The sequence below is a fragment of the Chiloscyllium punctatum genome, chromosome 5, assembly GCF_047496795.1.
Source record: "Chiloscyllium punctatum isolate Juve2018m chromosome 5, sChiPun1.3, whole genome shotgun sequence".
Classification (NCBI taxonomy): domain Eukaryota; kingdom Metazoa; phylum Chordata; class Chondrichthyes; order Orectolobiformes; family Hemiscylliidae; genus Chiloscyllium; species Chiloscyllium punctatum.
In genome coordinates, this window is record NC_092743.1 from 92,213,189 (window position 1) to 92,240,367 (window position 27,179).

General features: G+C 43.9%; 1 long non-coding RNA gene across 2 annotated transcripts in view; it reads right to left on the minus strand.

Annotated features, from left to right (window-relative positions):
- Positions 1-860: 860 nt before the first annotated feature.
- Positions 861-27,179, minus strand: part of LOC140477232 (uncharacterized) — a 229,308-nt gene continuing 202,989 nt past the window's right edge. The window contains exons 6-7 of one of the 2 annotated variants that reach the window (XR_011960684.1): positions 19,623-19,834; positions 861-3,081 (exon numbers count right to left, since the gene is read on the minus strand). This is a non-coding gene — a long non-coding RNA (uncharacterized lncRNA). Of the gene's footprint in view, positions 3,082-19,597; positions 19,835-27,179 lie in introns of both variants that reach the window. The other variant, XR_011960683.1, reaches the window with a different exon arrangement.

Sequence of the window (27,179 nt, forward strand, 5' to 3'; positions counted from 1 at the left end):
AAAACTAAAGCCCAATCCACTTGGTGCAAAGCAAAATTCAGAATGAGATACTCTTGGCAGGAGAATATATGTTTTTAAAAACACAATGGGCATCTCTGCTATCTATTACAGCTCTGAGCTGTACAACCAGAGTGGCTTGGGTTTGATCCCTTGTCTGTGTTAGGTAATTTTAGTGTAAATGTTGCTGAAAGTGTTACATTTGAGTGAAAAATAAAATCAACCCTAGCTTCCAATCCTGACCTCTGTCCAGTGTTCCCTGCTGCCATAACATCTAAGTACATATCAGGTACAGAGAGGATTAAGCATGCCCCAGACAGCTAACAGCTAACTGAGACGCATTTGTGGATGCAAACTTAAGAAACGAGTCAGTCATAAATGGTGTCGAGGAGTTGTTCAAACCTTTGGATTTGCAATGGAATGAGCCGTCAGTATCTTCAGAGGAGGGAAGTTTGCTAATTGTGTCAGAAGTACCCAGTGGAATGTCTACACTTCTGTCACAGTAATGCTTTTAAAAAACCGAACACAAGTGCCAATGACGCATACTTCCAAGAGAGTCGATCAGCATTTCAGTCAGCATAGGCCAAAATGGAACGAAATGACTATGAATCAAACTCTCTGCTGATTTCTCTGTAAAGCATAACCTTTACAGCTCAGTGTTAGCTGCACCTTCACTTCATTTTTGTATAATGAGGGATAAGCAAAACCTCCCCTTTCAAACAAACTCACTCATTCAGTTATGTGTACGCATATAAGTATGTCAAATTAGAACAAGGTATCGTAGTTTAATGATTTGTAACTCATTGAAGAGAGAAAAACATGCAAATCCCCAATAACCATTTAAGTCAAATTTATTCATAGCATGTCACCAACTGCTGGTACCCATTTGACTGTACATTCATAAGTGTGAGCACCTTCAGGAAGCAGTGGGCTGGCTTTAGAGGAAGGGGTTCCAACCTGCAGGAAATTCAACCAATCTTGTTACAATGTTTTACAGGATTGAAACAAACTCATGTTGCCATACATAGGATAGTTCTCAAATTTTATGCTTCAGAGTTCATCCTTCTCCTGCAACAAATGCATTTATCCAGCGTTAGAAAAATAGAGCTAAAAACAAACTTTTATTAATTTGGATTCACTTAGTTAATGTAAAATCTTTTGCTGATGCTGAACAACTGTGCTGCCAAGACATAAGTGTTGTATTAAAAACATAGCTGTTTCATGTATGTTTTCAATGACTTTTCCTCTTTGTCATTTATCTCGCTCAAGTTTTACAATGGCGTTGGTAAAGTCTTTTTGCAACTAGTAAACTATTGCTGGTGGGTCAGTTTCTGCTGAAGTTGGTGGTGATTACTGAGATTGATAGTCTGGTAATGAGATTGCTGTAACTAACATCAGATTGTAGCTGAAGACCACCTCCAAGGCTCTAAGTTAGTTGATTGTCACTGAGGTTGGTAGAGTTACACTGAAAGTTAGTCGAACCGCATTGAATTTAGTAAGTTACAGTAAAAGTTTGCCGACTGTCGCTGAGGTCAGTAAGTTTCACTGAAAGTTAGTCAGTTGTCATTGAGGTTAGTAAGTTACACTGGAAGTTAATGAACTGTCACTGAAGTTAGGTAAGTTACACTGAAAGTTAGTCGAATGCCACTGAGGTTGGTAAGTTTCACTGAAAGTTAGTCAATTGTCATTGAGGTTAATAGGTTACACTGAAAGTTAATTGACTATCAATGAGATTAGTAAATTTCACTGAAACTTAGCTGATTGTCATTGAGGTTAATAAGCTACACTGAAAGTGTACTGTCAGTGGGATTAGTAAACTGTCAATGGCTGACGGAGTTATACTGCAGTCCATAGGATGTTTTGTGGCACGGAGGGCAGCATCCTGTTTCTGAATCAGAAGTTCCATGTACAAGTCCTAATTCAGGACTTGATGGCCAACGAAGGTGTGCACGAAACATGGTTGTATATCAACCTACAAGTCCCTCTCACACATCCCTGTGGCAGGAAGTAAGAACTGGTTAAGCACATGATGGAAAGAAAGGTGGTCCCTCTGCTATCACTTTGCATAGCTTCAGTCTACATCACACATGTTGCCATAGTAGCTCAGGCTCCTTGGGTGCAGCGTATCACATCTACACATTGGCAGAGTTGGCCTATAAATTGGGTGATATTGTGTTTTTCAGGCACTGTGGGCCTCCTAAGTGTCCAAAGTGGTAGGCATGAAATGAATACATTTGTACTGTGAAGATAGCAGTTACACTATAACTATATTGAGGGTAGAAGCAATTACATAGCTTTGTGATATGTATTATATATTTAGCAGCTTTATAGAAAAAGTTCCATATCACAACATGCAATCTGCCAAAATCATTCTAATGTTATATTAATTCATCATTGTCTCAGTAGATTGAAAACACAAGTTGCAAAATTCTATGTTGTTGATTTTCTGAAGTCCTATGTTTACAGAAATAAACAGTACTCAGAGATGATTGTATTTCTTCCTAAATAAGAACATGTTTGCGCATTGTATAAAGCACAGTTAGGTTGTTGTTTATTGTAGTGATTGTAACAAGGTCAACCAGGTGGATGCCACATAATATGAGTTCTCTGACTGGGGCTGTTAATCGGGTCCAATCAGGGAGACCTGGCTGACAGATATAAACAGGAATATCAGAGGTTCTGTTCACTCCGAGAGCTGGCTCTAAGGGAGCTGGATCAGAGTCAAGGACTCTCTACATGTCAGGTTGGACACTCATTCACAGGGAAGATGGAAAGGTAATTTATGGCTGAGAGAACCAGACTTTGTTTCAGGTAACCTAGAGCAGCGGATGAAGAACAGCAAAAGTTTTGCAATTGCTCTGTCTCTTCCATCCTCCTGAGCAGTCTGCTGTGCAAAATAGATGGAGAAAGGATATAGAACAATACAGTTTCAAAACGATCCCAGCTAGGTTGGAAAACTGTGGAACTTGCATTTTCATCGAGATGAAGATTGTGAAACTGCAGCAGCAGTAGCTTTCTGATGTGATAGTAGCATTCCACAAGTCTCCTCTTTAGATCAAATGCATCAATAGAGACAGGAATAACCTTAACAAAAAATGAAAGAGACAGTTACTGCAAGCAGTGATGTACATTGTAGAAAGTCTGGAAATGTACTTTACCATTTTGTGGCTCTGTTTCTAAGCATTACCAAGCATTGGCATTTGGGCTTTTAGTAGCAAGTTAAAAAGATTTGTACTGACAGAACATAAGGTAAACCATACTGAGGAATAAATGATGCTGAAACTGGCCTGATTTCTCCCATTTCCAAAGCTATCACAATGCACTGCCCATAATTCAGCGGTGGCTCAGAGGCAGTACTCCCATCACCACATCAGGCAGTCTTATTGCACTCAATCCAGACTGAAGCTGCAGTGCAGTGCCTGAGGGAGTGCAGCACTGCCAGATGCACAGTCTTTCCCATGAGATGTTCATCTGCCCTCAGGTTCGTTGATTGTCACTGAGGTTGGTAGAGCTACACTGAAAGTTAGTTGAATCGCATTGAGTTTAGTAAGTTACAGTAAAAGTTTGCTGACTGTCACTGAAGTTAATAAGTTACACTGAAAGTTAGTTGTTCATGTGATGTGTGTGTCATAGGTTGTAAAATGCTGGCCTGGGTGATCTTTAATTGTCCTGGAGAATCTTAGAATTATAGAATCTCTCCAGTGCATATAGAGGCCATTTGGCCTATTGAGTTGGCACTAACTCTCCAAAGACTATCTGACCTAGAGCTACCCTAAGCACACGCTAACCATGGTTAAGGCACATCCCTGGACACTATGGACAATTTAGCATGATCAATCCACCTAATCTGCATATCTTTGGACTGTGGGAGGAAACTGAAGCAGCTGGCAGAAACCTGCAAAGACGCAGGGCGAGCGAGCATACTCTGCGCAGTCCCACAAGTGTGGAGACAAACCTGGCTCTCTGGTGCTGTGAGGCTGTAGTGCTAATCACTATATCACCACAGCGAGAGATGATGGTGAGCTGCCTCCTTGAACTCTTGCTATCCTTGGGCTTTAGAAATTGCCACAACACTGTTAGGGGACAAGGTCCAGGATTTTGACACAGCAACACTGAAGGAACGGTGATATATTTCCAAGTCAGGATGGTGAGTGGCTTGGAGTGGAACCTGCAGGTGTGGTGTTCCAATGTATTTGCTGCCCATGTCTTAAATGAATACAAAAGACCTGTTGACACTTGATGAATAGCAATGGAGTCCTCCCCAGTGTCTGAGCCAAAATTTACTTGCTCAACCAATTTAATGAAAACAATTCTTTGGTTATTATTACAATAATGTTCGTGAGAGCTTGCTGAGTGCAGGTCGGGTGCTGCCAATCTCACATTATAATCTCACATCAATCACACTTTAAAAGTAGTTAATGGGCTGGAAAACACTTTTTGAAGCTTTAAGATCATGAAAGATGTTGTGTAAATTTCTTTCTCATCAATTGGCCCTACACATTGATGCAGCACTTTGAAAATTACAGATGCAAATTCATGGGACCAGTAGAATAAATGATGATACACTCTTTTAATTGGTGCATATACTTTGACTTGGTCATTTCAGTCACTCAGGATTGAATCATATGCATTTAACACAATTGTAAATGATACGTGATAAACAAGATAGAAATAGCTGAATGTAATTACATGGATATAAAAACAACTTTAAAATTATTAACATAATTCAATAAGAAACTCACTTAAACAATCATAGGAGTACATAATTCCTCTACATTTATATATCATCTGGAGAATAAATAGACTATTTGATCGAAACTACATTCTATAAAAAGCACGTCATCAGATCTCCATTTGCAGTACTCAATGTCCAAGGTCATCTGAGAAAAAATGCAAGTAATTGCCTTGCACAACCTCAAGGCAACAAAACCAACTGTGCAGTTACACTCCAGGCTGGCTGGCAAGTTCCTTTACTCCAAGCCAAAGATCAGGCCTATGAATTCAATTTAGGAAAGAAAAAGTGCTATTCCACTCTGCTGGAGTGTTGAGTCTCCTGTGGTGCCTGTGAAACCCCATCTCAGTCTGGCTTCCCATGCTGCAGTTCCAGATTAGAAGTTTCCTTAGGAAAACAGCTGAGTGATTAAGCCCCTGAATGAGAATGTAAATTGGAAAAGCAATGGCCACTCCTGTCTGCTCTGCCATTCGATACGGTTGTGGTCAATCTCCTGCCTCAGCTCTTTGTTCCCAGCTCTCTCAACTTAATGTCCAAAAATCTGATGGTCTCTGTCATAGAGTTATAGTCATAGAAATGTACAGAACGGATCCTTCGGTCCAACTCATCCATGCTGACCAGATATCCCAACCTAATATAGTCCCACCTGCCAGCACCCGGCCCACATCCCTCCAAACCCTTCCTATTCATATACCCATCCAGATGTCTTTTAAATGTTGCAATTCTATGACGCTCCACCACTTCCTCTGGCAGCTCATTCCATACATGTACCACCACCTGTGTGGAAAAAGTTACCCCTTAGGTCCCTTTTATAACTTTCCCCTCTCACCCTAAACCTCTGCTGTCTAGTTCTGGACTCCCCCACCCCAGCAAAAATACTTTGTCTATTTATCGTATCCAAGCCCCTCATAATTTTGTAAACCTCTATAAGGTCACCCCTTAGCGGCTGACGCTCCAGAGGAAACAGCCCCAGCCTGTTCAGCCTCTCCCTATAGCTCAGATCCTCTAACCCTGGCAACATCCTTGTAAATCTTTTCTGAACCCTTTAAAGACCGGAATTGCACGCAATATTCCAACAGTGGCCTAACCAACATCTTGTACAGCCACAACATGACCTCTCAACTCCTGTACTCAATGCTCTGACCAATAAAGGAAAGCATATCAAACGCCTTCTTCACTATCCTATTTACCTGCGACCCCACTTTCAAGGAGCTATGAACCTACACTCCAAGACTTCTTTGTTCAGCAACACTCCCTAAGACCTTACCATTAAGTTGATAAGTCCTGCTAAGATTTGCTTTCCCAAAATGCAGCACCTCGCATTTATCTGAATTAAACTCCATCTGCCACTTCTCAGCCTATTTACTCATCTGGTCCAGATCCTGTTGTAATCTGAGGTAACCCTCTTCGCTGTCCACTACACCTCCAACTTTGGTGTCATCTGCAAACTTACTAACTTTACCTCTTATGCTCGCATCCAAATCATTTATGTAAATGACAAAAAGTAGAGGACCCAACACTGATCCTTGTGGCACTCCACTGGTCACAGGCCTCCAGTCTGAAAAACGACCCTCCACCACCACCCTCTGTCTTCTACCTTTGAGCCAGTTCTGTATCCAAATGGCTAGTTCTCCCTGTATTCCATGAGATCTAACCTTGCTAATCAGTCTCCCATGGGGAGCCTTGTCAAATGCCTTACTGAAGTCCATATAGATCAAATCTACTGCTCTGCCCTCATCAATCTTCTTTGTTACTTCTTCAAAAAACTCAATCAAGTTTGTGAGACATGATTTCCCATGCACAAAGCCATGTTGACTATCCCGAATCAGTCCTTGCCTTCCGAAATACATGTACATCTTGTCCCTCAGGATTCCCTCCAACAACTTGCCCACCACCGAGGTCAGGCTCACTGGTCTATAGTTCCCTGGCTTGTCCTTACCACCCTTCTTAAACAGTGGCACCACGTTTGTCAACCTCCAGTCTTCCAGCACATCACCTGTGATTATCGATGATACAAATATCTCAGCAAGAGGCCCAGCAATCACTTCCCTAGCTTCCCACAGAGTTCTCAGGTACACCTGATCAGATCCTGGGGATTTATCCACCTTTACCCATTTCAACACATCCAGAACGTCCTCCTCTGTAATCTGGACATTTTGCAAGATGTCACCATTTGTTTCCCTACAGTCTATATCTTCCATATCCTTTTTCACAATAAATACTGATGCAAGATGCTCATTTAGTATCTCCTCATTTTCTGCAGCTCCACACAAAGACCGACTTGTTGATCTTTGAGGGGCCCTATTCTCTCCCTAGTTACCCTTTTGTTCTTAATGTATTTATAAAATCCCTTTGGATTCTCCTTAATTCTATTTGCCAAAGCTATCTCATGTCCCCTTTTTAAATCTAAATTAAACTCCATCTGCCACTCTTCAACCAATTGGCCCATCTGGTCAAGATCCAATTGTAATCTGAGGTAATCTTCTTCGCTGTCCAGTACACCTCCAATTTTGGTGTCATCTGCAAACTTAATAACTGTACCTCTTATGCTCACATCCAAATCATTTACATAAATGACAAAACGTAGCGGACCCAGCACCGATCCTGGTGACACTTCACTATTCACAGGCCTCCAGTCTGAAAAGCACCCTCCACCACAACCCTCTGTCTTCTATCTTCGAGCCAGTTTTGTATCCAAATGGCGAGCTCTCCTTGTATTTCGTGAGATCTAACCTTGCTAACCAGTCTCCCATGGGGAAACCTTGTCGAACGCCTTACTGAAGTCCATATAGATCATGTCTACTGCTCTGCCCTCATCAATCCTCTTTGTGGTTGCAGATCATGTTTGAGGCAAATGACTGCTGTTTGTCATTTTTATAAATGATCTGGAGGTGGGCGCAGAAGGATGGGTTAGTAAATTTGCAGACGACACTAAGATAGGCAGAGTTGTGGATAGTGCTGAAGGACATTGTGGGTTACAGAGGGACATAGGTAAGATGCAGAGCTGGGCTGAGAAGTGGCAAATGGAGTTTAATGTGGATAAGTGTGAGGTAGTTCACTTCGGAAGAAGTAACAGGAATGCAGAATACTGGGCCAATGGTAAAATTCTTGGCAGTGTAGATGAACTCAGTGAACGGGTGCATTAATCCCTGAAAGCTGCCACCCAGGTTGATAGGGTTGTTAAGAAGGCATACGGTGTGTTGGTGTTTATTGGTAGGGGGATTGAGTTTCGGAGCTATGATGTCATGCTTCAGCTGCACTGGACACTGCACCTGGAGTATTGCATGCAGTTCTGGCCACTGTATTATAGGAAGGATATGGAAGCTGTAGAAAGGGTTCAGAGGAGATTTACTAGGATGTTGCCTGATATGGAAGGAAAGGCTGAGGGAACTGAGGCTGTTTTCATTGGAGAGAAGATGGTTGAGACGTGACTTAATCGAGATGTATAAGATAATCAGAGGATTAGATAGGGTGGACAGTGACAGCCTTTTTCATCAGATGGTGAAGGACATAGCTTTAAATTGAGGGGTGATAGATTTAAGACAGATATCAGGGGTAGTTTCTTTACTCAGAGATTAGTAGGGGCATGGAATGGCCTGCCTGCAACAGTAGTAGACTCGCCGATGCTAAGCGCATTTAAATAGGCAATGGACATACATATGGATAATAATGGAACAGTGTTGGTGAGATGGGCATCAGACTAATTTTGCAGGTCGGTGCAACATCGAGGGCCGAAGGGCCTTTACTGTGCTGTAACATTCGATATTCTATGTAACGTGTTTTATAGCAGAACGACCTGTACTTCAAAAAGTCACAAAACATAAAAGATCATTCAAATGTGTGCCTCATGTATGATACATGATCCCCTTCCTAGGTCTTCTGTTTTGTATAATGCTGTTTCATGAAATAATTTACTGAATACATAAACACTTGGGAAAGATGTTCTCCAAGAGTATTCGGCAAACACTAACATGGAAAGGGATACTCAGTTTACAGACCCAGTTGACAAAAACACATTGGTTTTTCTTGCATTTTGTAGTAATTACAGGCTGAGTTCATGCTCATTTCGGGGAGACCCAGCAGTGGCCAGATCACGTTGAGGTAATGTCAACTCAGCTGTTTGTGGGACACTTGACCACATTTTACAATTCCCAGGTAAATGACTGGCTGCCATCACTTTAAAGACATTTAGAAGGCTGTTTGCACAGTAGCGCCACAAGACGCAGTGGCCGTATCTGGGACAGCGCCTGGATGAACAGGATGTCATGGAAGGATGCTCTGCTCACAACCAGTAAAAGTAGAATCTGGGGGTGACAGGCCAATAAGGGTGGCCCCAGCAAGGATGGGGTGTTTGAAGCAGGGTGGAGGTGAGGGCAATGGATGGTGAGACCTGGTGGTGGCCCATCCTGCTCCTTTTCTTTTCCCACCCCCTACCCCCACCAACTCCTTGTAACTTACCTCAGAAGGCTGAAAAAATCCAGGCCTCTCAAAATTTTATAAAGACTCGCATAAATATTAGAATCTTTTCCAGAAATATCATATTTCCGCCATCATCAGCAAATTGAGAATTTCCTTGCTTTTCAGTTGAGAAACATCAATCACAAATAAACATTTCATGTCTCAACTCACATGCCAAGCCTGGGCGACTTTCATAAGACTATCTCACCCAGGCAATGGAAACCCCACCACAGCAAGGTGTGACTGCTTAGTGCAAAAATGTCAAGTGATCAGATCATCCCCATTACGAATCAAAGTAAATTAATCTGCAAGTTGTCATGGCAAAAGAGGCCAATAGCAAGTTTATAATGAGCCTTGTTCCAGTGCTCTCTGTTCAGATTCTTGTAGATGTTTTGCAGAATGATTATTACAACTTCATTATTGTCAGATTTTTAAAAAAATCAATGTGAGTCCATCAGTTCCTATCCAATATTCCCTCCTTATACCACTCCTCACATAGGAAGTGACTAATATTAGGTGATGGTTCTCATTAGTTTAGCAGCTCTCTGCTATCTCTTTGAAGAGACCATTCTTTGGCAGCCCACTCGCCATATTCAAATGAGCCATAAAGGGTCTTTCGGCTTGCTACCAAGCTTTCTAACCTGCATGATATACGCTGCCCATGAAAGAACTTTGGTTGAGGGGATGATGAGTTGGGAATGGCTTACATTTGTGTCCTACATCAGAAGAGGCAGGAAGGACATGGGGGCATTTTTTTGGGCATGGGCATTGCCCTACAAGCAACAACCCTTCCTTCTATACCACCTACCCAACAGAATGCAGCCACCTCTTCCTATCTCCCACTCCCCTCTCTAGGGTCCCTTCCCACAATACTTATATCTTTCTGGAGCAGCCACGATTGTTTTTGGGCCTCTTGCTGTTCTGGCAGTCTTCACTAATGGGCTCTGGTGCTGTGGGTAGTGATGGACTTGCAAACCTTTGGGTTTTGTGGAACAAGGCAAGCTTGAGCAAGGTAGCTTCTAGCCGGCGGTCCTTCCTAGAGGATAACTAACGTAGTTCATTTCTTCAAAAACAGCAGCAGGAATAGGCCAAGTGATTACAGACGAGTTAGTCTGATGTCAGTGGCAGGGACATTATTGCAAAAAATTCTGAAGAATAGGGTTATTCAACACTTGGAACGCAAGGACTGATCGGGGAGTGTCAGCATGGATTTGTTTGAGAAAGAGCTTGCTGACTAATTTAAAAGGTTACTAAATACATTGATGAAGGTAGTGCAGTTCATGTGGTTTACATGGGCTTCAGTAAGGCTTTTGACAAGGTCCTATAGGGATAAGAGCCCATGGAATCCAAGGCAAGTTGGGAAAATTGGCTTACAAATAGGAGGCAAAAGGATGATGAAGGAGTCTTGTTTTTATAATTGGAAGCCTGTATCCAATGGTGTACCATGGGTTTGGTGTTGGGACCCTTGCTATTTGCTACGCACATTAACGAACTGGATATGAATATAGTAAGTTTAATTAGTAAGTTTGCAGATGACACGAAAATTGATGGTGATTTTGATAGTGAGGATGATCTCAGGCTCCAATCTGATATTGATCAACTCATAATTTGGGTAGACCAATGGCAGGTGGAATTTAATCCTGGTAAGTGTGAGGTGATGCATTTGAGAGGTCTGATAAGGGAAGAATATACACAATAAATGGTAGGTCCCTAGGGAATACTGAGGAACAAAGGAACCTTGGAGTGCAAGTCCATAGATCCTTGAAGGTGTCAGGGTAGACAGGGTTTGAAGAGACCATTCTTTGGCAGCCCACCCGCCATATTCCCGCCATACCCTGAATATGGCAGGGTAGACACTTGTCTCCATATTCTTCAGGACTCCAGAACTTCGGAGCAAGATAGTCTTGTTACAACTTTAGAAAACATTGGTTAGGCCACGAGATAGAATATTGTGTACAGCCCTGGTCATCATACTACTGGAAGGATATGATCACACTGGAGAGGGTGTAGAGGAGATTTGCCAGGATGTCTTCTGGGATGAAAGGTCTCAGCTATGGGAAGAGACTGGATTGGCTGGGTTTATTTTCCAGAGAAAGCTGGTGGGGGACCTGATTGAGGCTTATGAGAAGCATAGACAGAGTAGATCGTGAGAATATCTTTCCCATGGCAGACAGAATAAGCTTAAGGTGAGGTGTAAGTAGTTTACAGGAGATCGAAGACATAAAATCACCCAGACGATGGTAGCAATATGGAATGTGGTGCCTGAGAGGGTAGCAGAGGTAGGTACTCACGTATGGAGTCAGCTATTACAAGGGGGCATAGCTTTAAATTAAGGGGGGGTAGATATAGGACTGATGTTAGGGGTCGGTTCTTCACTCAGCGAGTCGTAAGTTCATGGAATGCCCTGCCAGTAGCAGTAGTGGACTCTCCCTCTTTATGGGTATTTAAGCGGGCATTGGATAGGTATATGGAGGATAGTGGGTTAGTGTAGGTTAGGTGGGCTTTGATCGGCGCAACATAGAGGGCCGAAGGGCCTGTACTGCGCTGTATTCTTCTATGTTCTATGTAAGTAGCTGGAAAAGGATTTAAAGTGGCAGGGCATAATAGGCTATTGACCAAGTGAAGGTAAATGGGATTAGGGTAGCTTGGTGCTTGTTGGTCAACATAGACATAATGAGCCAAAGGACCTGTTCTGATGTTGTGTGCTGTTTCAGTACTAAAACGGTATGGGTGTGAGCAGTCCACTGCCCCACAAAGTGCAGCACCTTCATTTTGTCCACAAATACACTAAGTATAACTGCACTGAAATAGAGTAGAATACTTAACAGATATGGTAAATGTGCATTAGGGATATTCATAACCCTCCTAATAATAGATTAAAGGTGCTTCATACTTAGCCAGTTTTTCCTTATCACCTTCTATCCTGAAGCTTGGTTGTCACTGCAGTTAGTACACCTCCTCCCACCCTACCTCCTGCAAAAATGCTATCCCTTATTCCCAATTCGTCCACCTCTGCTGCATATGGACTCAATTCCACCACTGAATGTCCCAAATGGCCTCCTTCTTCAGGGACCGCAAGTTCCCCTCCCACTTGGTCAACAATACATTCCAGAGCATCTCCTCTACTTCCCACATCTCCGCCCTTGAACCCCACCCCTCTAGTCACAACAAGAAGAGAACCCCTCCTGATCCTCACCTTCCACCCCACCAACCTCCAGATACAATGCATCATCCTCCACCATTTCTGCCACTTACAAACAGATCCAGCCACCAGAGGTATATTTCCCTCCCTGCCCCTATCTGTGTTGCGGAGACACCATTCCCTCTGTGACTCCCTTGTCAGGTCCATGCCTCCCATCAAACCACTCTCCATTCCCGGCACCTTCCCTTGCCACTGCAGAAACTGTACAACCTGGGCCCACACCTCTCCCCTCACCTCTGTCCAAGGCCCCAAAGGATCCTTCCGCATCTGGCAGAGATTTTCCTCCACCTCCACACACACCAACTGTGGGGAGGCAGGTCACCAACTTGTGGAACATTTCAGAGAACATCTCTGGGATGTGCGCACTAACCAACCCCACTGCCCTGTGGCCAAAAACTTCAACCCCCACTCCCAATCCACCAAGGACCTGCAGGTCCTGGGCCTCCTCCATCATCAGATTCTAACCACCCGACGTCTGGAGGAAGAACGCTTTATTTTCCACCTTGGGATGCTCCAACCACAAAGGATCAATGTTGATTTCACCAGTTTCCTCATCTTCCGTCCTCCCAGCTTATCCAAGATCCAACCCTCCAACTTGGAATCGCCCTCATGACCTGTCCTATCTGTCCATCTTCTTTCCCACCTACCCGCTCCACCCTCCACTCAGACCTTTCACCACCACCTCCATCTACCAATCGCATTCCCAGCAAGCTCCCCCCACTCCAGCCCCATTTATCTCTCAGCTCCCTTGGACCCCACCACCCCACATCCTTCTTGAAGAGCTTATGTTGGAAATGTCAACTCTCCTGCTCCTCGGATGCTGCCTTTTCCAGCGCCACACTCTGACTCTGATCTCCAGCATCTTCATAGAGTTATAGAGTCACAGACATGTAAAGTATGGAAACAGACCCTTCGGTCCAACCCGTCCATGCCGACCAGATATCCCAACCCAATCTAGTCCCACCTGCCAGCACCCGGCCCATATCCCTCTAAACCCTTCCTATTCATATACCCATCCAAATGCCTTTTAAATGTTGCAATTGCACCAGCCTCCACCACTTCCTCTGGCAGCTCATTCCAGACATGTTCAATCCTCACTGTTTCCTCCTTTTTCCTACTCTTCACAGGAAGAGCCCAGACGACAAGCATTGAGCATCAGATCAGTCAAAATAGAAAACAATGTAGGCCTTTCAGCCCTTTGAGCTTGCTTTCCTGCCTGTCCCATCCATAACCCTCAATTCCCTTGCCAATCAACACGAGAACGTCAAAATTGCAGGGCACCCAATTAAAAACAAGCTGCAGGTCTTCCCAATGATATCCACCTCAAAATGTATAAACTTTCCAACACTATATTCAGCATTCCAATTTGTTGCTTCCTAACCGAGAATGCTTGAGGCCAATTGTGGAGTTCTTTGATGTTGAAGAAGTAGAGGTCCAGCAATAAACTTAATGGTCTCAATGGGTAAATAAACAGATAAGTGAGCCATCTTGATTGAAATAAGATTGGTTTTTTAAGGACTTAAATCATAAATAAAATATAATAAAAAAAATAGCTTTCACACACTCCTTTAATCATGCCCACAGAACTTGCAAAGCACAGTCTGTATCAAAAGCTGAAATTCTTTGATATGGAAATAGCGAGGAATGGTGAATGAAAAATCTGAGAGTAATGGAGCAGAGTGTGCAAATGTTTTGTAGAAAAAAAGCACAGTGTGCAGACTGATTTTCAAATGAATAATATGTGCAATTGGATGTATTACTTTTATGTTCTTTCCTGGCTGTAGCTGTCACAGTAAATTCACAGTTTTGCAGACAGTCTGAATTGTCGTCACAAAGCCTCTTGCCCTGTGCCCCATTCTTGCCTGTTTGAATTTTCAGTGCCTGCGCTAACCATTACAATTTCCTATCCAACTTCTGTTGCATGAGGATCTGCTTTAATTTAGTATAAATGACACTTTTTTCTCCCCCAATGTAATAAAATTGAAGCTCAGAATTTGCACGACAGAAATTCATTTTTTAAATCTTTCCTTAACAAAGAAAGTTAGCACTCTGCTCATAACTTAGGAAACACAAAGTTCCCTCTGGCTTTCCAGGTGTATGACTTCATTTTCCTAGTTTATTGTCACTCTGTGTGGGATTACCCCTCACTCTACCAGGAATGGAGGGTTTGACATATAACAATAGACTGGAAAGGCTGGGACTTCTTTTTAATGGAATGTTAGAGATTGAGGGGTGACCTTATCAAGGTTTATAAAATCATTTAGAGTATAGATAAGGTGAATGGCAGGGATCTTTTCCCTAGGGTGGCAAAGTTAAAAAGTAGGGGGCATATTTTTGAGGTAAGAGGGGAAAGATTTAAAACAGAGATGAGGGGCAACTGTTTTTAATGCAGAAATTGGTACGTGTGTGAAATGGACTGCCAGAGGAAATGGTGGACGCAGAGACAGTTACAATGTTTAAAAGACATTTGGATAAGTACAAGAACAGGAAAGGCTTGGAGGGACATGTGCCAGGTACAGGAAGGTGGGACAGGTTTAGTTTGGGAATGCAGTTCACCTGGATTGATTGGACCAAAGGGTCTGCTTCTGTGCTGCATGACTCAATGGCTTTGAAATATCCTTTGAGGTGCAGAATTGGTTGGAGTCACCTTCTGCTTTATATGAGACTGTTAGTTGCTGCAGGGCTGCAGTTTAACAGTTTTTAAACATTAAAAACAGGCAAAAGCTAAGTGAAATGGTCAGAGTATAACATATTAAAGGTCTAATTTCTCTAGTTCATGTTCCTCTACTGGGTCCTCTCCCCCAATAGTAACACATACTGAAGATTTCGGAGTGTGCTGTCCATGAGCTTCCACCTATCTATTACTCCCTGCTGGAAAGGTGGTTGATGGGTCATGTTGGAGCTGGCCTCCTGCTCTGTGCTCCCTTGGCAGTGTCAAGAGAGCTGGCAGGAAGAGCAATCAATGCAGCCAATGTGCCCATCAGTTTCCGTCTGGCGAAGTCATCACTGGAGTCCCTCACAGCAGGACCAATGAATGACCTTACCCTGCAGTGAACTGGCACACAATCTGTCTCAACTCCCCAGCCTCTCGCACTCCTTCCCAAAAACACAGTCTGACTGCAGTCCCCTTGAGATCTCAGAAAATGGGAACGCAGAGGCTCAGCTGATCTGTTGTTCTGTCCTTTGTGCAGCGTCACTGTGAGAAAGGGTTCGAGTCCACCTCAGGCTGCAGTTCAAAGATAAAAGACCCCTTCAGCCCCTCACAACAGAATGCTATCGGCGTTGAAACAGGATTATGTTCCTGAAAGATAAACGGAGGTTCCAGCCAGGAACAACTGTATTTACAATGGCGGAATTAAAAAAAAGTGGTTGTTCAGATATCAGCTTTACAGGAATTACAAACCCAACAGGAAAAGGCGATACTGTATCTCCCACAAAGAGAAACTTTCTGTGAACAAGAAGTTAAGCTTCTCAGTAATTTGTTCAAAACTTCAGGGGACATCCCAGGCCCCTGAAAGTGTTAGGTCAGGCCAGGGTTCGTGGATATTGAACTTCTCACCTGAACTGGTGCAACTTTCCAATGGTGTCACATGTTCCAACCCTGGATTATGTGAGGGTGGTGGGATGGGGATAGGGATTTGTTTATAATCTTTTCCGGATCGAGCAAGGGATGGGGCAATTCCAGGCTCTCACAAAACTACTGTGAAGCTGCGGTGTTGGGAGTGAGCAGATGAAACTGGGGATAGGGGAGAAAAGAACAGTAACATCTGTTTCTCTGAAAATGGCAGACTTTGCCAATCCAGCTACAGTCTGTCCCTTACTGACAGGGGAGTGAATGAATGCATTTGGTGTATTGTTTCTCAGAAGGCAAGGGGTGCCGCAAAACTGAGGCCGGTAGCAGCTCTCCAGAAACTGCAAAGTAGGAGAATGTCCTTCTGACCAGGGTGATGGTCCTGTTGGGAAGGAGTCCAAATGGGGGACACTGTGTGTATGGGTGGCTGATGTTGATCATTGTGTTAGCCAAGCTGGTTTGTTAGGCTGGCCTGTCCCTGTCTTCAGTCATCCCGGCTAAACAAGGACCCTTCCCTCTCCAGCTTTCATCTAACCTGCAAGTGAGGTACACTTCACCCACTTCTGCTCTGTAAAGTTTGTGGAGTGATGAGGAGTTATTTCTAGAGGCATCGTGGTGAATAGTTCAATATGATGCAGGAAGGGGGTCTCATACAGGGAGGGTGGAGGCGGTCTCTGATCTGTCCACAGTTATGAGGAGCTGTAGTCATGAAGAGGAAATGAAGCAGAGGGAAAGGTGAGACTGTATGAAGAGGGAAGGAGAAGGGTCTTTCCCTATCCAACACTGGTTTTCAGGGAACAAGGCTTCATACTGCTGGCTCACAATGAGATGGCCTACTGGGAAGGTGGACACAGACCCATGCCACCTTTACAGCAGCATGGGCAGCCTCGTAAGAGGGCAAAATCAATACAGCCAAATATTGTCAAGGTCGGTATTTTCTCAAGCTTCCAGCAAACCCAATTTTCCAGGTGGGAGATGGTCGGTTTGCAAGCATTTCCTATTGCATTGTCCATCTGGAGGTGACAGAGACTATATGCAGCATGAGAGAAGAGCTCACTGTCTTCTCTCTAATGAGAGAGGGAGGTAGGATTAGTGGGCATGTGGAGTAGCCTGGGATATGGGATGTACAATGCTGTGGGAAGCAATCTACTGCAGCAAATGGCCACAAAGGTCCTTACCTCTCAATAGGGAGGAATCCCAAAACCACAAACGGCTCCAAGAAACCTGCAGTTGGTGTGTGACAGTGCACAGGGTGCCATCTTGGTGAATAGCTGCTACTCTGGCAGCTGCCATGACAGCCTGTTACTCCTGCCATCTATGGCCCACCAAGAAGTACCAGAAGCTGGTGGCTCCGAGACCCAGAGGCTCTGTGACTACAGTTCCCCAGGAGCCTCTCTGTAGAAAGCCAGAGTACATCTCCATCTTCGCTGTATGAGGGCAGCAAGAACGTACTCCTATCAAAACCAACCACTCAGATAGAATCAGATGTATTAAGGACATTTCAGCGACTCCCGGATAGGTACATGCAAATTAGTACAATGAAGGCTAGACTGACCTTAGTGTAGGATTAAAGGCTGGCACAACATCAAGGGCCGAAAGGCCTGTAATGTACTGTACTGTTCTATATTCACTCACCATAACACCTCCAGAAATAACTCAACACTTGCACAGATCTTGCAATAACTTAAGGGGGTGAAAGATACCTCACCTGCAAGCTAGATGGTCTGTCCTTTAAACCAGGCTGGAGAGGGCTGTGCTGATTGGGATACACTACCTGAAAACATGACTGACTAACACCCACCACCCCCAACCCCCCAACCACTGACTCCACCATCGCCAAGGACCAGAGGTGGACAAATGGAGCCATGCTACCACCAGGAACATAGTGGTTCAGACTACTGACATTGTCAAGCATTCTGCCCACTGCTTGGATCCCTGAGGTGCAGGATTGGGGGAGGGGGGGGGAGCAGAGCAGTAGGCCTAGGCCAGGGTGGGCACAGTCTTGAGCAGCTTGCTGATGGCCAACCGCGAGGAGCAAAGGGCCAGTAGTGGGAGCATGGACAGTGTGAGAGAAAGTGGCAGGTTTGTCCCCACACAGAGCCTCTGCCTATCCCATGGGGCAGCTCCTAATAATACCCCGTCAGGGGGTAAATTGCTAGACTGCTGTGAGTAATAGGGTGCCCTGTTTCAGCAATGAGAACCACACCCATGAGGGCAGCAGTTGGAATGGCACAGCAGCAAATATGAAGCTTTGGACCTCACTTTGTGCTGCAGCACTCCAGTATTGAGGGGCAAGTGCTTATGCTGCACTGCAAACTGAGACATTGTCTATTAGATGTGGCACTAATGGTGCATCTGCAGCTCTGTAATGGAGTTGACCATCACTTCAGTATTGGAGGTCGTGCTGCAAAGTGACACAGTGCCTCATGGTGCCAGTAACCCAAGTTTGATTCCAGCCTAGGGTGACTGTCTCTTTGGAGTTTGCACAATGTGCCCGTGGCTGCATAGATTTCCTCCAGGTGCTCTAGTTTTCTCTCACGGTCAAAGTGCAAGTTTGGTGGATTGGCTGAACTAAACATTACCCTGTAGTATCCAGGGATGTCCAGGTTAGGTGTGATGTGGAGGTATCGGTGTTGGACTGGGGTGGACAAAGTTAAAAATCACACAACACCAGGTTATAGTTCAACAGGTTTATTTGGAAGCAGTAGCTTTCCGAGCACTGCTCCTTTGTCAGGTAGCTAGTGAGCCATTATTAAAAACCCTTTTCCAGATTATAGAGATGGGGTGGGACTTGGTGGGATTCTCTTCACAGGATTGGTGCAGCCCTGATGGGCCCAATAGCCTATTTCGGCACGAGAGGGATTCTACGATTTTATGAAAGCGTGTATGTGGGAATCCTTCAAAAAAGGAGCTACAGCTCATCTTATAGCATTATATGTTAGTGATTCAGATTTCTTTCTTGCCATGATTAAAAACAGTTTGTTTATAATATGTAGTTATTGTTACTGAAAACACACTGTGTACATTTTTAACCTGACTGAGACAATTCGGTAAAATTTGGTAGTTTGAGTTAATTTGTTATTTGAGTTATTTGTAACAAGTTTAGTACTGGGGCTTTATGTCCAGCGCACTCCCCTTGCCTCCAGACCACACTGGGACCTCATCTTCACTTAGACACTTAAATTACTTAGTGTGGAAACAGGCCCTTCGGCCCAACAAGTCCACACCGACCCACCACCCACTCAGACTCATTCCTCTACATTTACCCCTTCACCTAACACTACGGGCAATTTAGCATGGCCAATTCACCTGACCTGCACATTTTTGGACTGTGGGAGGAAACCGGAGCACCCGGAGGAAACCCACGCAGACACGGGGAGAATGTGCAAACTCCACACAGTCAGTCGCCTGAGGCGGGAATTGAACCCCCGGGTCTCTGGCGCTATGAGGCAGCAGTGCTCACCACTGTGCCACCGTGCTGCCCAGAAGTGACAGAAAGCTGGATCTGTCCCATTGACATCCTCACGCGAGGCCCTGTTGATGATGTCGTGTCTGACCTCACCCACCTGTCACCTGGCACATGAACAGCCCTATCTCCTGGTCTGGCTGCAGCCCACCTTCTGTTTTGGTGACTTACCACATGCACACCTCAGGATCTGTACCTTGGATGCTGCCTGAACTGCTGTGCTCTTCCAGCACCACTAATCCAGTATCAGGATCTGTACCGCCTAGTGAAGTTTTCCCAACGTCAGTTATCTCAGTTGGCAGCTGTGCGTGCGATCAGGTGACTGTGTATCTTCATCGGGATCGTGCTGTCATGCTCGAGTTTCCTTCCGAGGCTGCTGTGGCTGTGCAGGCTGCAGTTCCTTGGTGTCTGAATTAAGGCAAAAAAAGGAAGCTGCTGATAGACACTGAGAGATCGATGTGGCAGGAAGCTGACAGGAAGTGGGGTGGGGTGGAAAGCAAAAGGTCCATGGTCACACCATCTGAGTGTAGACTTCGTGCCAGGTAGCAGGATTAGGTTTATTGTCACATGTGCTCTTGTATGTCTAGTGAGAAGTTTACAAAGTTGCCACTTACAGTGCCATCTTGGGGACAAAGGTATAGGATCTTAGGAATAAACCAGAAACATAAAGAAGTTAAAAAGTTCAGCATTACAGTTCTTCAAGCTGATCATGCCAGGCTGAGCTTCCAGATCGTGCTGAGCTTAACCTTAGACAACACAGGTAGTATGGCACCTTTATGGGCGGAATGCTGGCTTATTGGTTAGCACTGCTGCCTCACAGTATCAGGGACTCAATCAATTCCATCCATGGGCGACTGTACATGTGGAGTTCATTGAACGCTTCACCAAGGACATGTAGGTCCTTGGACTCCTTCATCGCCAAACCATAGCAACACGACGGCTGGAGGAAGAGCGCCTCATCTTCCACCTAGGAACCCTCCAACCACAAGGAGGGTTTTAAATCTTTCTCCTCTCACCTTAAAAATATGCCATCTAGTTTTGAACTCCCTCACCCTAGGCAAAAGATCCTTGTCATTAACCTTATCTATATCCCTCATGATTTTACAAGGGATGAACTCAGATTTCTCCAGTTTCCTCATTTCCCCTCCCCCCACCTTGTCTCAGTCCCAAGCCTCGAACTCAGCACCTCCTTCCTGACCTGCAATCTTCTTCCTGACCTCTCCGCCCCCACCCCCACTCTGGCCTATCACCCTCACCTTAACCTCCTTCCACCTATCGCATTTCCAACGCCCCTCCCCCAAGTCCCTCCTCCCTACCTTTTATCTTAGCCTGCTTGGCACACTCTCCTCATTCCTGATGAAGGGCTCATGCCCAAAACGTCGATTCTCCTGCTCCTTGGATGCTGCCTGACCTGCTGCGCTTTTCCTGCAACACATTTTCAGCTCTGATCTCCAGCATCTGCAGTCCTCACTTTCTCCTAGAACACTGCAATAAGAGGCCAGCACAAATCTTGCTCACTGTCTACCTGAACGGAATTAAGCATGTGACCCCCTGAACCCATTTACAGGAGTGATTGAACTTTCAGCTAATACTCTCGAAATCACTAATAATGGTTTGTGAATAGATGCGTGCAACCTCTTAACATAGCATCCACTAAACAGTTGTGAACACTCCCTTCACACCTCAACTGTTGTAAATAGTAGGGGGAGGAAGACAAGACTCTTTGATCAGATAGCCGTACCCTGGGCTTGTCAGTTTTTAGCGGGGCTCGAGATGTGGTGGTTTCCTTCCTGTGGTAGGAGGGAGATGCCTGTGTGCCAGCCGCCCACTTTCCAGTAACACCTATTCCCTAATCAGTGATAAAATGACAAAATAAAACCCATTGAATATATAATAATAAGCAAGGGATGACCAATGCTTTATTATTTGAGATTACTCAGATTCAAGGGAATGAATTTTGGCAGGTTAAAAACAATGACTGCAGATGCTGGAAGGGCTTTTGCCTGAAAAGTCAATTTTACTGCTCCTTGGATGCTGCCTGAACTGCTGTGCTCTCCCAGCACCACTAATCTAGAAAATTAATATTGGCAGTCAAACGCTTCCTCTCATTGTCACTTTTATCTTGTACATTAATTTATGTTGACCTACTCTGACGTCTCCCTGCAATGGTCCCATTTGGGTAACCTGCTCCCAACCACCAATGCTACTCTGTAAGTGAGCACACTGAGCTATCCATTTTCCCACAACTGAACAGTCATTGCGTTACTCCCCGTCTCAGTGTAAGAAGTCCAATAGTATGATGAATCACAAACATTAACAGGTCACCAAAAACTCCACAGGCTATACATAATAACTGCAAAAATACACTAGAGGCAAAGTGCAAGCATTAAGAAACTGTCAAAGCAAAGACAAAAATGTAAAGAGGCTTTTACGCGAACAGCGACTAGATGTTTCCCTTGAGGATGAAGTCTTTACTGCAGGTAGCTTTAGCCAATGAGAAATGGACCTACTTATAGACATAATGAATTGATCTGAGATGTAGTAATATTGGGGCCACTTCAATTGTATCAGCACAGCAGCAGAAGTAGACGGCTTTACGCCTTGAATATCTACCACTAATGAGATCAGGTCAGCTCCACACCATACAACCTTTGTCACACCTCTTGACCTGTGTAAGAACAGACCCTTCAGACCAACTGATCATGTTCTCAAACTAAACTAACCCCATCTGCCTGTTCCCCTAAACCTTTCCCATTCATGAACTTATCCAAATGTCTTTTAAATGTTGTAACTGTACCCACATCCACCATTTTCTCTAGCACTTCAGCCTACACACGAACCACAAAAAAAAACTCCCCCTCATGTCCGTTTTAAATCTTTCTCCTCTCACCTTAAAAATATGCCAGCTAGTTTTGAACTCCCTCACCCTAGGGAAAAGATCCTTGTCATTAACCTTATCTATATCCCTCATGATTTTATAAACCTCAATAAGGTTCAGCCTTCTACATTGCAGTGAAAAAAATTCCAGTCTTTCCAGTCTATTTTTGTATCTCAAACCCTCCATCCCTGGCAACATCCTGGTAAATCTTTCTGAACCCCCTCCAGTTTAAAAATATCCTTCTTTTGGCAGGATGGCAAGAACTGCACAAAGTCTATCAATTTCTGATATGAAGGTAACAATTCCAAACTGCTTCTAACAAGGGCACGTGGAAACATTTCCTAATTTCATTCATCAAAAGCCTGACTATACTTTTCGACTTTGGGGAATGGAGGACATGATGATAATCAGTGTAGGTAGGCCCTCAATGCCCTGCTTTCATCCTGTTCTGGAGTGCTACCCAGTGAAATGTGTATGTGAGTGTCAAGAATAAGCTGGAGAGGTATGGATGATGATGCCTATAACTACCACATGCTGTCAGGGTGAACACAAACAAGTTAACCTTCACAAGACGGGATGGCAGTCAACGGAGAACAGAAATGAGAAACCATGAGTATTAAGGAAAGCCATCGCGTAGCAACCTTTATATTACTGTGAATTAAGATACGCTTCTGAAAAATGAAGTGCAAAGGAATTTTAAAAAATGTCGAAAAGTCCCCAACTGAAGGAAGTGAGCAACTGAAATTTAAATTATGCAAATGCGTAACTTTTTTTTCCAAATTTCATGACGGCTGTCCAATTCATCAATTTACAATAAAAGACACTGGGGCATTTTAAAAAAATTCATTCAAGGAATGTGGGCGTTGTCGGCTGGGCAGTATTTACTGAGCGTCCCTTCTTGCCTTTCCGAAGGCGGTGGTGAGCTGCCTTTTTGAACCGTTGCAGTGCACATGTTGTAGGTGGATTCGCAATGCAATTAGGAAGGAAAACCCAGCAACACTGAAGGAACAGTGATACATTTCCAAATCTTGATGACGAGTGGCTTGGAGGGGCATTTGCAGATGGTGCTGTATCTGCCGTACGTATCCATGTATCTGCTGCCTTTGTTCTTCGAGATGGAAGTGGTCGTGGTTTTGAAAGATGCTGTCTAGAAAGCCTTGGTGAATTTCTGCAGTGCATCACCACCTAATGAGAACACAGCTATCTTATGGCCCAGTATGCCCCATAATAAAATGTCCTAACAGTTTACCTACAGCACATGGACTTCAGTGGTACAGGAAGGCAGCTCACCATCAACTTCTCAAGGGCAACTAAGGACAGGCAGTAAACACTGGCCTAGCCAGTGACACTCACATCCCATCAGTGAACAAACATTGTTTTAGAAAAACCAACAAAATCCTAGCACTGCTGCAGTAAAGATTTTGAAGAACAAGGGAAGAGTCACAGAAACTTCTAGAAAGCAAATATTTTGTTCAGTCAACCAAGCCAGAACTGAGTGGCCCTTCAGCGCCAATTTGGATTGCAACTATCAAGTTCTAACTTGATGGGATGGTCAGTTGAAGTTTCACAAGGTGAATGGGGAAAGTTGCTGATAAATGTTCTGATTGTTCATCTCAGGATGTGGCTGGTGGTGGTGATGGCAAATCTGCTCATTATTTGACATCGTTTGCAGTCTTGAGAAGGTTGTGGAGTGGGGGGGATGTGGAATTGCTTGAAGTGTTACACTCCTTGCAGTGAAGCTGCACCCTCAGAAGTGCTGCACTGCAGATTGCATTATTATCGATTAAATGCTTTATATGGAGTTGCAATAATTCAACTTTGCAATGATGTGGTGTCACAGACCTTATTGCATAAAGATGCAATCTTAATGGATTCCAATGAGTGAACTGTACATTTTTGTTTTTGTCCATTCATCATCAGTAATGTGGGCACCAATAACATTATAACAAAACTTGCATTGATCCTTTCATCGTAAACAAATGCCCTAAATTACTTCGTGGATAAATTTAAAGAAAACAAATACAACTGGAACAAAGAAATTAAGAAAGGTGACTGAAATCTGAATTGAAGACAATGTTTTTGAGGAGATTTGTTTTAAAGGAAGTGGAGGGAGAGATGTGGAGATGTTGAGTTATAGTTCCATAAATTAGGCTAAAGAACACTTGAATACTTTACTACAAAGGGTGAGATCGGGGATAAGGGATGCACAGGAGGTTGAAGTCAGAAGAGGAGCATTCTCTTGAAGAAATTAGGAGAAATACTGCAGTCAGTGCTATGGAGAATGAGATGCTGGGTTATTTCAACATTACTTGGGTAATAGGCAAACCTAACTTCTTATGAGGGAAAGAGTTGAGAGTGTGTTGCTGGAACACACTCTCGACTCTGGTTTCCAGCGTCTGCAGACCTCACTCTCTCCTTATGAAGGAAAGGTTTAATGCAACCATATTTTGGACAAGTTGAGGGTTAGACTAATTGGCCTGGGAACCTAATGTCTTTTAGCTGTAACTAGCATGGTGTCCAAGCGGAAGACTATTCTACACATCATCACATTTAAAACAGAATCAAATATTTACAATTGTCTGATCAAAATAACATTAGTGATCATTACACGCAATAGAGTTACTAGTGAACACTGTGACTGTGGTTCGAGATCTGTTAATGTCTGTAATTGCTAAAGCACATTTGCAATTAACGTGAGTGTAGTCTCTGTACAAGACACATTTAATTGCCTCAGCAGTAAAGCTGCAAGAAAGGACATTTCTTTTGGCTGGGTGTTGTGTTGTTTTTGAGAAACTCAAATTGAATTTTATGCCCATGGTGGGTGCCATGTCACGGGCATCACTCCCTGCAGCTACCTGATGGCTCCTGCCACAGTTGTGCCAGTAAACTGGAAGGCCCATTGTATGAAAATTAACTTTACAGTGGCTGCTTGCAAGTTGGCTGACCCATTGGGGGCGGGAAGGCTTGGCAGAGGCACATGCTCTGGTAAGGGACAGGGATTGTGGTGGGCTATTTGGTATGCACCAAACTACAAAAAAGAAACTGCTATTTGCTCCAAAAAAGTTTTAAAGTAGAAATCTACTTGCAAACTGATTTGAATGTTGCTGTCAAGTCAAAAAATATTTTGTAAATCCCTGGCAAGCTCTTCTGGAAAATTGTCCAGAATTTACACAAAGTGCGTTCTGCAAAGATGCAAAGCTGGACAGACCATTACATGTCTATGTTAAAAGAATGTTCTAATCCGTTTTAGGTGGCAGGGCAGGCTCAGCTACTTTGCTGCTCCATTTTGATGCCTCATGATTTATGGGTGATTTTGTTTCCACTAACTTGCTTTCTGAGAAAGTTTAACCATGGTAGGGGATGATTAACAGTTCTGCGGAATGAAAGTGACTGTCCATAAGACTTGGGTATCTGTACTTTCCAGATCAACAGAAATGTTTTATCAACTGTTTGGGAAGCTTCATTTGCAAATGCTTCCTGTCAGCATGCTTTACTGCAGTGAAACCTGACTGCACACCATGATGAATCATTTCAAAAAACTTCATTTCATTTATCGTTCTCACAGGTGGCTTGGAAAGACACATGCTTATGGCCTTTCCCCACCCTTGCTTTTCACTTTATTTTATTCTCTAATGAAAAAAATATTCAACAGTTAAATGACTCATTAAATTGAAACCTTTACTCAAGCTAAAACACAAGTAACAGTTCAAAAAGTTTGCTTAAATCTTACTGTGCTTATACACTTTCTCAGGCTTGAGTGGAATGCTAAGTGTGCAATGACAAATAAGTTGTGGGGTCCTGATTAATGTGGTATAGTAACAAAGGTCAAAGGACAGCAATCACAAAGAGCACGAGTGAGAAGGGGAACATGTGCTGAAAAATATCTGGAGACATTTGGCCTTGAGCTGGATTCTTGTTGAAAATTGTACAATAAGTGGCAACTGGATAACTGATCCATGATCACTCTACCTGGCCTAGACACCATCGCCAAGAAACGTATTCCTAGCCTTAACGTAATTCAAGTTAGCTAACTCAGTCGGATCAAAACGGTGTGCCCCCTTAGATGCTGCCTCTGCCATTCATCAAACTGCCACGAACCACCAAACCAGTGTCAAACACATTCTCAGCCAAATTCAGTCTCCCTCCTCCAAGGACTGCAAATATGGTCAAACACATTTCTGAACTGGAGCAAAATACCCTTCAGTGGCAGCTGGGGTTACAGATGGCACCATATACTGATCACCTCTAGTTTCTAATTTACTCAAGCTTTTTCGAAAGACGATGCTTCTGGAACAAGACAAGTAAGATTCTTGTTATTACAGGAGAAAACTTCTCATTTCTCCCCCTCTTCTCCCATTCGGAATATTCTGGGGAGTGACCAAAGAATCAACAAGAACAACTTGTGACTTTAATGCAGTAATATATCTCAAAGAGCTTCATTGCAGCAACTGTTGAACATATGGAAGTGGTAGAGGCGGATACAGGTACAACATTTAAAAGACATTTGGACAGGTATGTTGATGGGAAAGGTTTAGAGGGATATGGGTCAAATGCAGGCAAATTGCGACTAGCTTAGTTTGGGAAGTCTGGTTGGTCTGGAAGAGTTGGACCGAATGGCCTGCTTCCATGCTGTATGACTATAAAAATTTACATCAAACCATATAAGGACATACCAATATATTGGCAAAGCCAAGGATTACCTTAAGGGAAGAGATAGAGGTAAAAGGACCTTTGGCAGTGAATTCCAACGTTAAGAGCTTAGGCACAGAGTGTGATGCTGGAAAAGTACACCAAGTCAGGCAGCATCCAAGGAGCGGGAGAGTTGACGTTTCGGGCAGAAACCCTTCATGAGGAACCAGGCCTGATTCTGCCTGA